Here is a 10,718-nt window from a genome sequence, read left to right on the forward strand (position 1 = left end):
GACCCCTCGGTGATCCTCGACCCTTGACCCCTCGGCAACCCTCGACCCGTCGGCGACCCTCGACCCTCGACCCGTCGACGATCCTCGACCCTCTACCCCTCCACCCCTCGGCGATCCTCGACTATCAACCGTCGACCCCTCGGCGATCCTCGACCATTGTCGGTGTCAAAACCGACAGATCTCGGGTAGGGGGGCCCAAGCTGTGTGTATGAGGATCAATGGTAACAATGGACAAAGGGACACAATGTTTACCCAGGTTCGGGCCCTCTTATAGGAGGTAAAACCCTACATCCTGCTTGATTGTATTTGATGAGTATAGGGGTTACAAGAGTTGGTCTACCTCGAGATCGTAATGGCTAAATGATAACCCACAAGTATAGGGGATCGCAACAGCTTTCGAGGGTAGAGTATTCAACCCAAATTTATTGATTTGACACAAGGGGAGCCAAAGAATATTCTCAAGTATTAGCAGTTGAGTTGTCAATTCAACCACACCTGGATAACTTAGTATCTGCAGCAAAGTATTTAGTAGCAAAGTAGTATGATAGTAATGGTAACAGTGGAAAAAATAACGATAGCAGTTTTGTAGTAGTTGTAACAGTAGCAACGGAAAAGTAAATAAGCAAAGCACAATATGTGAAAAGCTCGTTGGCATTAGATCAGTGATGGATAATTATGTTGGATGCGATTCCTCATGTAATAGCTATAACATAGGGTGACACATAACTAGCTCCAGTTCATTAATGTAATGTAGGCATGTATTCCGAATATAGTCATACGTGCTTATGGAAAAGAACTTGCATGGCATCTTTTGTCCTACCCTCCCGTGGCAGCGGGGTCCTAATGGAAACTAAGGGATATTAAGGCCTCCTTTTAATAGAGAACCGGACCAAAGCATTAGCACTTAGTGAATACATGAACTCCTCAAACTATGGTCATCACCGAGAAGTATCCCGATTATTGTCACTTCGGGGTTGTCGGATCATAACATATAATAGGTGACTATAGACTTGCGATAGGATCAAGAACTCACATATATTCATGAAAACATAATAGGTTCAGATCTGAAATCATGGCACTCGGGCCCTAGTGACAAGCATTAAGCATAGCAAAGTCATAGCAACATCAATCTCAGAACATAGTGGATACTAGGGATCAAACCCTAAAAAAACTAACTTGATTACATGGTAAATCTCATCCAATCCATCCCCGTCCAGCAAGCCTACGATGGAATTACTCACGCACGGCGGTGAGCATCATGAAATTGGTGATGGAGGATGGTTGATGATGACGACGGCGACGAATCCCCCTCTTCGGAGCCCCGAACGGACTCCAGATCAGCCCTCCCGAGAGAGATTAGGGCTTGGCGGCGGCTACGTATCGTAAAACGCGATGAAACTTTCTCTCTGATTTTTCTCTCTGCGAAACAGAATATATAGAGTTGGAGTTGAGGTCGGTGGAGCATCAGGGGGCCCACGAGACAGGGGGCACGCCCAGGGGGTGTGGGCCCCCTGACCTTGATTCTTTCGCCAGTATCTTTTATATTTTCCAAAAGTTATCTCCGTGGATTTTGAGGTCATTTCGAGAACTTTTGTTTTCTGCACAATAAACAACACCATGGTAGTTCTGCTGAAAACAGCGTCAGTCCGGGTTAGTTTCATTCAAATCATGCAAGTTAGAGTCCAAAACAAGGGCAAAAGTGTTTGGAAAAGTAGATACATTGGAGACGTATCAACTCCCCCAAGCTTAAACCTTTGCTTGTCCTCAAGCAATTCAGTTGATAAACTGAAAATGATAAAGAAAAACTTTTACAAACTCTGTTTGCTCTTGTTGTTGTAAATATGTAAAGCCAGCATTCAAGTTTTCAGCAAAGATTATGCACTAACCATATTCACAATAACACTTAGGTCTCATATTTACTCATATCAATAGCATAATTAGCTAGCGAGCAATAATAATAAAAGTCGGATGATAACACTTTCTCCAAACAATCATGATATGATACAACAAAATGGTATCTCGCTAGCCCTTTCTGAGACCGCAAAACATGAATGCAGAGCACCTTTAAAGATCAAGGACTGACTAAACATTGTAATTCATGGTAAAAGAGATCCAGTCAAGTCATACCCAATATAAACTAATAGCAATGAATGCAAATGACAGTGTGCTCTCCTGCGGGTGCTTTTTAATAAGAGGGTGATGACTCAACATAAAAGTAAATAGATAGGCCCTTCGCAGAGGGAAGCAGGGATTTGTAGAGGTGCCAGAGCTCGATTTTAAAATAGAGATGAATAACATTTTGAGTGGTATACTTTCACTGTCAACGCAATAAATATGAGATGGCGATATATTCCATGCTACATACATTATAGGCGGTTCCCAAACAGAACGGTAAAGTTTATACTCCCCCACCACCAACAAGCACACTACATGGCCATCCGAAACAACGGGGTACCGTCCATACCAACAACAGTCCTGGGGGAGTTTTGTTTTAATTATTTTGTTTTGCTTTGATCTTTTTGATCATGGGACTGGGCATCCCGGTTACCAGCCATTTTCTCGTGAATGAGGAGCGGAGTCCACTCCTCTTGAGAATAACCCACCTAGCATGGAAGATACAGACAACCCTAGTTGAAACATGAGCTGCTCGAGCATCAAAACAGAATTTCATTTGAAGGTTTGGAGTTTGGCACATACAAATTTACTTGGAACAGCAGGTAAATACCGCATATAGGAAGGTATGGTTGACTCATATAGAACAACTTTGGGGTTTAAGGAGTTTGGATGCACAAGCAGTATTCCTGCTTAGTACAGGTGAAGTCTAGCAAAAGACTGGCAAGCGACCAACTTAGAGAGCGACAACAGTCAAAAATATGCATTAAAATTAATTCACACCGAGTACAAGCATGAGTAGGATATAATCTACCATGAACATAAATATCATGAAGGCTATGTTGATTTGTTTCAACTACATGCGTGAACATGTGCCAAGTCGAGTCACTCAATTCATTCAAACGAGGATACCATCCCATCATACCACATCATAATCATTCTAATAGCATGTTGGCACGCAAGGTAAACCATTATAACTCATAGCTAATCAAGCATGGCACAAGCAACTATAATCTCTAAATGTCATTGCAAATATGTTTGCTTCATAATAAGCTGAATCAGAAACGATGAACTCATCATATTTACAAAAAACAAGAGAGGTCGAGTTCATACCAGCTTTTCTCATCTCAATAAGTCCATCATATATCGTCATTATTGCCTTTCACTTGCATGACCGAACGAGGTGTATAATAATAATAGTGCACGTGCATTGGACTAAGCTGGAATCTGCAAGCATTCAACTCAAAAGAGCAGACAAGGTAATATGGGCTCTAAGTTAAATAAACAATCATGCATATGAGAGCCACTAAGCATTTTCAATATGGTCTTCTACTCTTGACCCCCAAAGGAAAGGAAAGAAATAAAACTATTTACACGGGAAAGCTTCCAACAAGAAAAAGAAGAACGAGAAATCTTTTTGGGTTTTCATTTTAATTACTACTACAAGCATGGAAATTAAGCTAACTATTTTTTTAGTTTTCTCAAGGTTTATCAAACACACAAGAAGAAAGCTAGAAAAAGAAATTTAAACTAGCATGGATAATACAATGATAGAGTATGAGCACCGACAACTAGAATAGTGTGTGAACATGAATGTAAAGCGGTGAGAAATACATACTCCCCCAAGCTTAGGCTTTTGGCCTAAGTTGGTCTAATGCCAAGGATCGCAGCTACTCTCCCCGGTGTACTGAGGAGTATTACCTGGATACCACTGGCTAGCGATCTCCTCCGGATCCCACTGATAAGATGATGGTCGATAAGGGTCCAGTGGAGGTTCCGGCTCAGGCTCTGGAGCGGATGTCTGGCCTCGATGAGCGTACACCGCTTCCGGCAACACAAGGTAATTATCTGCAGTCAAATCAAAAAACAAAGGCACAACCAGGGTAATAATCTCATCGTGTTTCTTATTAAATCTCAGGTTATACAGAAGGATCTTATCTTTGTTGTCAACAATAAACTCATGCGCTACCATGCTCCTGTAATCTAAAAAGGAAAGAGGCAGCAGTGTCTCCTCTTTCTCATAATGCCTAATAGGTATCTCAAAATGTTCAGCAAGACGTGCAGCATAGATACCTCCAAAGATGCGGCCCTTTGTACGGTTCAGGCTTAATCGTTTAGCAATAACGACACCCATACTAAAAGTGTTTTCACCAAACAAGGCATGAAACAGTATAGTAATATCAGGAATACTGAAGTTTCCACTATTTCCACGACCAATTAAGCATCGACCAACAAAAATGGCAAAGTAGCGTAAAACAGGAAAATGTATGCTAGTGATTCTTGCATCGGAACCCTTCTTCGAATCCCCTACGGTAATAGTGTTAACAAAACCATCCACATCTTTACGATGTGGTTCATCTAAGCTGCCCTCAAAGGGTATTCTGCAAACTGCGCAAAAGTTACGTAATGACATTTCCTTAGTCTCATCATATAAATGAAAATATATTGAAGGAGGTGAATTCTTAGGATAATAGTAAAAGTTTTTGTCGTGGGAAACGAACACCTATGGGGCCGGCGGACCGGGCCCCTTTCGGTTCGGTGGGGGCGGAGATCGCACGAAGAGTAGATCGAGGTGAAGCACACGAGCGATTTACCCAGCTTCGGAGCTCTCCGGAGAGATGATGCTCCTACTGCTGCTTGTCCGATTGTATTGAGTTCTTGCCCGGGAGCGCTGAGTGCTATAGTACACTCTAGCTGCTAACGAGACCGAGCGTGAGTGCTTTCTGGTTTCGAACCCTTCGAACCCCCCTCTATGTTGTGCATGGGCCTCCTTTTATATGCTCAAGGGGTCACCGACAGGTGGCAACGTAGATAAGGGCAAAAATGGAAAAGGACTTGCGGTTGGTACAACTACTTGTACAGTGTATCATACCTAACCCTGACGGCAGGGGACAAAAGCATTAAATGCCCGTCTGTGTCGCCCAAACAGTGCAGAAAAGGACCGTCAGGGGCGCCACCGCTTGCCATGATGGCAATCTTGTCATCTCCGCTTGCCACCGCGCACCCCTGGCTGCACAGCCTCTCGCCACGTGCGCCTGGAAAATCCCCAGGGCGACACGTTGGTGGATGTGCTGGAGCGCGGGTGCAGAGTGGTAGCTTGCCGCGGCAAGCGCCTTGCCGCGGTCGTTGTCTTGTCGCATCCGGAAGCTTGTCGCTCCCCGGGCCTTGCCGGGACGCGTGGCGCGTCGCGGCAAGTTCCTTGAGATGCCTTGGTTGGCCTTCCCGGCAGGCTCCTCTTTCCGGGGTCTTGTCTCCTCGTCTTGAACACTTTGTTCTTGAATGGCTCCAAAGGAACCACGAAGGACCTTGGCGGTCACCCGGCAAGCCTTGCCGTGGGGCGCTGCGACTGCCCGTGCACAAGTTCGGGATACTAGGGTACCCCTACTCTAGTACACCGACAGGAGCCCCCGGGCCTGGGCCACACACGGTGCCGAGCGCTATTGGGCCAGGCCCAAAACAGGGCACGGGCACGCGCGACCTGGTTTACGCCGTATCTTTCTCCGTATCCACCGCGCCCTCCCCTAACGGCACGCGTTGAATGCGGCGTCGTGGGAGAGATCGTGGGTGGTTTATTTATTCGGAAAAGCGGAACGTCCGCCCCCTCCCTCTTTATAAGCAGGGGAAACAGGGGCAGTTCCCCCATCTCGCCAGTTGCTGTCCCAATCTCAGAAATCCTCCCCCGCTCTCCCCCTTCTTCCAAAGCCGAAAGAGAGCAGCGCTCCGCCCCCCATCGCCACCGGCGCCACCAACGCCGTCGATCTCCCCCACCACCTCCGCCATGGCTCCGAAAGCCGGGAAGGCCGTGAAGTCGGCCGAGGCGCTGCGGCTCGAGGCGCTGCGAAAGGAGCAGGCAACTTTCCCCCCCGAGCTCGCCGCGAAGGAGCTGAGGGAATGGTACTACCTCTTTTGGTCGACGGAGACGCGAGCGCATCCGCGCACGAAGGTACTCTCCGCCGCCGCTTCGGAACGGGCTCCGAATGGATATCCGTTCTTCGCATTGTTCTTCTACTGCGGGCTCTGCCCGCCTTTCTCTGAATTTTTCCGCAACATCATGAACACCTACGGGTTCCACCTCCTTGACTTCACCCCCAACGCCGTTCTGACCATGGCAGTTTTTGCACATCTCTGCGAAAACTTTGTCGGAGTCCATCCAAATGTAGCCCTTTTCCGCCACTTCTTTATGCCCCGGGTTGAGAGAGGGGAGCCCTTGTCCGGCGGAGTCGCCTGGATCTCGAGGGCCGGCAAGAAGGAAGCTTATTTGGAGGGGGAGCTCCGCAGCAAATGGGAGGAGTGGAGAGCGGAATGGTGATGGATTGTCGAGGAGAACCCGCAGCCATTCACCGCCCAGCGCCAAGCCCCAGTAGTGCGCGACAACGATTGGAGCAGTGTGGCCCCGGAAGACGACAAGCTGAAGATTGCCGTCACCCGGATCTTGTGCCTCAGGCTTGCCGGCCTCACTGTAGGCGTCGTAGGCGCAGATTTTCTTCGCCGCCGCATCGCCCCCCTGCAAGAGAGGAGGAGACCCGCCTGGGAGTTCGGGGGTCCGGCGGATATCATGAGGCTGCGCCCGGGCCTCAATTTCAACTTCACCATGCTGGAACTGGACGCGATGCTCAAGGAATTGTTCAAGTACGACCCTCAACATCCCGAATGGTTTAGGTTGCCGAAGGGCGTCGTCCCGCTGTGCAACAACTCCTCGCTCGACCGCATTCGTGCAATGATGCCGCTGTGCGACTCACATGGTCTTGTCCCAACTTGGCAAGAGCCTGCAGACGACGTTGTGCAGGAGTTCTTCGACGGCTTGGTGGAAGTGGCGGTCCGCGCCGATGAACAGAAGAGCCTCACCCGCGACACCACCGAAGCGGAGATGCAGCGCATCGCCACTAGGGCGGAAGAGGCGGCGGCAGCCGCTGCCGCGGGCGAGTTTGGATTCACCGTGGAGGAGGCAGAGGCAGCGGAGGCGGCAAGCCTTGCCGATCGAGATGAGCTTGTCGGTGAGGGAGAGCTTGCCGGCGAGGGAGAGCTTGCCGATCCTGAAGCCGAGTCGAGCGAGCCCGCCGAGGGCGCGAGCGGCCCGCCATCTTGAAGCAGCTTGCCGCAAGCAAAGCCCCCAGCGCAGCCCCCAGTTCCACCAAGAAGGCGTCTCCGCAAGGCCGGGGACATAGCGGGGCGGCAGGCGAGTCAACAGCCACCGTGCCACGCGACACGCTCTACCGCGACAAGCACTATTGCCGCGGGAGCGCCTCACGCCGCTGCGGCAACTGGAGCGGGGTCCTCCCGGACCATCGCTTCTGCTCCTGCCGCTGCCCCCGCCAAGCGGTCAAGGGAACCCACTCCTCCGCCTCGTCACGCTGAAGGTGGGCCGGACTTCGACCTCTCCGCGCTCAGCTCCAACGAGGAAGAAGAAGAGTATGATTCCTTGTTGTACTTGTAGTTCTTCAATTTTTGCTGTTTCTGTCTTGTATCTGATTTGCTTTACTCTGAGCTCATTCCTTTTGAGGACCCTGGCCCAGAGAGCGGCGAAGAGAGCCAAGGCTTCGTTGATTGTCATCGAGGACGAGCCCACCGCGACAGCAGGGGGCGCGCCCGAGACCACCTTGCCGGACCCGGCAATCATTCCCCAAAGCAGCCCCCAGCGCAGCCCCCAGCGTAAGTACATAGTTTACTTCCCGCTGTTATGGCGCGCATGGGGGTTCTTTCTTTTGGTGACATCTGACTGTTGGTTTGTGTAGGAGCAGAGCAGCCTCACCAGGAGCACCCGGAAGCCGCCCCCGAGATGCTATCTGCTTCGACTACGCCGCCAAGGGAGGATTCCCCGGCAAGGGAGCGTTCTCCGGCAAGGGAGAAGTCTCCGGCAAGGGACAGTTCTCCAGCAAGGGACGGTTCTCCGGCAAGGGACAGCACCAGTGACCCCCCGGTGGTGGAGCCCATGACTGCAGATCCTAGTACAGGTAACCCTTCATGCTTGAAAACTTCCCTTGTGTTCTTCTTCTTCTGATCTTCTTTTTGGATATTTGCTTGACTTTTTCTCTCTTTTCCCGGCCGTCAGATCCATCTTCCACGGAGCAGATGGAGACCGATGTCACCGGCGAGGAGAACGCGCGCGGAAACACCGACGACGCCGCTGCCACCGAAGAAGGAGCTGGCGTTGATAAGCCCGCCGGCGAAGAGGCCGCCAAAGCTGCCGCCGCAGGAGCCGGCGAGGGGTCTGGCGATCGCACTGATGACCCTGAGGCCGCAGGAGCACAAGGCGCTACGCCGATCACCGATCCCTCCGCCGCTGCCGCAGCGTCCGGCTCCGAAGAGCCCCAACCGGCGCCTATTTGAAAGCCGGCGATGGCGTCTTCATCAAGCTCCCCTGGGCGTCAAGCTCCAGGGCGCCGGTCGAAGGAGAAACTTTTGATGGAGAAGTGCTCGCCTCCGCTGGGCTGACGCTGGTTGACGCGCCGAGGAGCAGCAGCGGCGAGTCTGAGGAGGAGTAGCTGCTGTGGAAGCTGGTGTCACTCTTCCGCGCTCAACAAGCCAAGCTGGAATCCCGAGAAGCGCTCGTCGCGAGGGCGGGAGTGGACATCGAGAAGCACGCGGAGGAGCTCCGGAATCGCAACCAAGAAACTCTCCGGTCCTTGGCAGAGGAGCGGGCACAACTCGCCGAGGCGCGGAAAGCCTTCCTCCTCGAGAAGGCTGAAGCCGAAGAGCAACAGCGGCTTGTCGCCGAGGAGCTGTTTGCGCGGGAGGGCGAGTTGGCGCAGCAAAAGGTTAATCTTGACAGCCATGAGGAGGAGCTTGCCGCACGCGAGCAAACATTCGGCGGGGCTCTCAAGGAAGCAGAAGATGCTGCCGCAGCTGCCGAGGCCGCCAAGAAGGAGCTGAAGACGAAGGTGGCGCAGCTGGAGGCCGATCTCAAGGCGAGCGGCGAAGAGCTTGCCGCGCTCAAACGTGAGCGCGAGAAGGACGCCTACGCCCATGGCGAGCTGCAGGGTCGTCTCGTCGAGAAGGGCAAGGAGCTTAGTGCCGCCAAGGACTCCAACGCAGATCTTGAGTTGAAGCTGACTACTTTGACCAAGACGCTGGACGACGCCAAGGAGCAGGAGGTGGCCTTGAAGGAGGAGATCAAGGCCAACGAAGCGCTGCTGACGAGGGCCGTCGAAACCCAAAACACTTTTAGGGAGACTGTGGAACTCTGGACAGAGGGTCTCGTGAATATCGCTGCAGTCATCGACGGGGAGCTGGCGCAGCTGGGGATGGAGGATTTCGGGTATTCCTCCGATGAGAACCTCCAGCCCAGCGCCAAGCTCACTTTGTTCTTCAAGGGCGTGGCGACGGCCCTCCAGCGACTCCGGGAAAGGATCCCAAAGCAGCTGGCCGATGAGTTGCGCACGATCTGCGTGAGAGTTCTGCAAAAGGTGCTGGTGAAGGTGGCCTTCCGCAACCCAGGCCTCAACCTCACCAACATCCTCAAGAAGTTGCCTCCGGATGCTGATCTGGAAGCGCTCAAGGCCCTTGTCGCACCCATTGTGGACAAGGTGAACGAGGTCAAGAGGGTTGATGGCGACCGCGTAGATTAGGCCGCCCGTTTCCTCCTTTCCTTGTCGCTGCTAGTCATGTTACGAGAACAATCTATTAGAGCTGCGACAAGCTATCTTGTAATATAACTTTATTTTGGGTATCAATTGCTATGTTATTCCCTTTACTTGATTCCTTCCTTTGTATGTTTTTGCCCTACGCTTTTAGGGAACTTGTCGGCGCAGGCACCTTAGCCGCGAGCGCTGAGTGCGGGACATCAGCAGCCTGCTGGCGGTGCTGCTACCGACAAGAAACCTTGTCGCAACTAGTCGCAGCTCACTTAAGTTGTTGAGCGGACTCGAAACAAAGTAAGGGCGCAACTAGCTACGAGTTGGTTCCTCTGCACACAGGTTTTCCATACAAAGCACGGTCGTTCGAGGAAAATAACTTAAAAATTTTAAAACTGATTGGTCAAACTTTGGCAACTTAGCTTTTCTGTCGTTTGCTCCCCGGCAAGGCGAATCTTTATTGAACGACGCCTGGTCCACACCATTATCTTCTCCTTCCCCCTGGCAAACTTGTGGGCGAGGGAACCTTCCCTTTCTTTGAGAAAAAGAAAGAAGAGAAAATAACGATATGGAGCCTGATGGCTCGTTATTGCTTACCGGGGGTCGGCGCTGCACAAAGTGTCAGATAATACATGCAAAAAATAGAAAGCATGAAATTGACAGGATGTGCGGAGCACATGAGCTTTATTTATGCACAGGGTCTGCCCCCGGCTTTGTACAAAGGATTACATGCAACAGCGGCAAGACTTGTACAAAAGGTGGTTGCCGGAACAGGTTCCGGCAACCGCGCCTTACGGGTAGAACTTACGAAGATGCTCAATATTCCAGGAGTTGCTCACCGGAATGCCATCTTCGGTCTCAAGGCGGACAGCACCAGGCCTAGTGACTCGTTTCACCCGGTAAGGGCCTTGCCACTTCGGCGTCAACTTGTTGGAATTCTTGGCGGTCTGAACACGCCGAAGAACAAGGTTGCCTTCCTCGAGACTTCTGGCATTAACTTTGCGGCTATGGTAGCGGCACAAAGCTTGCTGGTAG

This window comes from Triticum dicoccoides, chromosome 2B (genome assembly GCF_002162155.2).
Source record: "Triticum dicoccoides isolate Atlit2015 ecotype Zavitan chromosome 2B, WEW_v2.0, whole genome shotgun sequence".
Lineage (NCBI taxonomy): Eukaryota > Viridiplantae > Streptophyta > Magnoliopsida > Poales > Poaceae > Triticum > Triticum dicoccoides.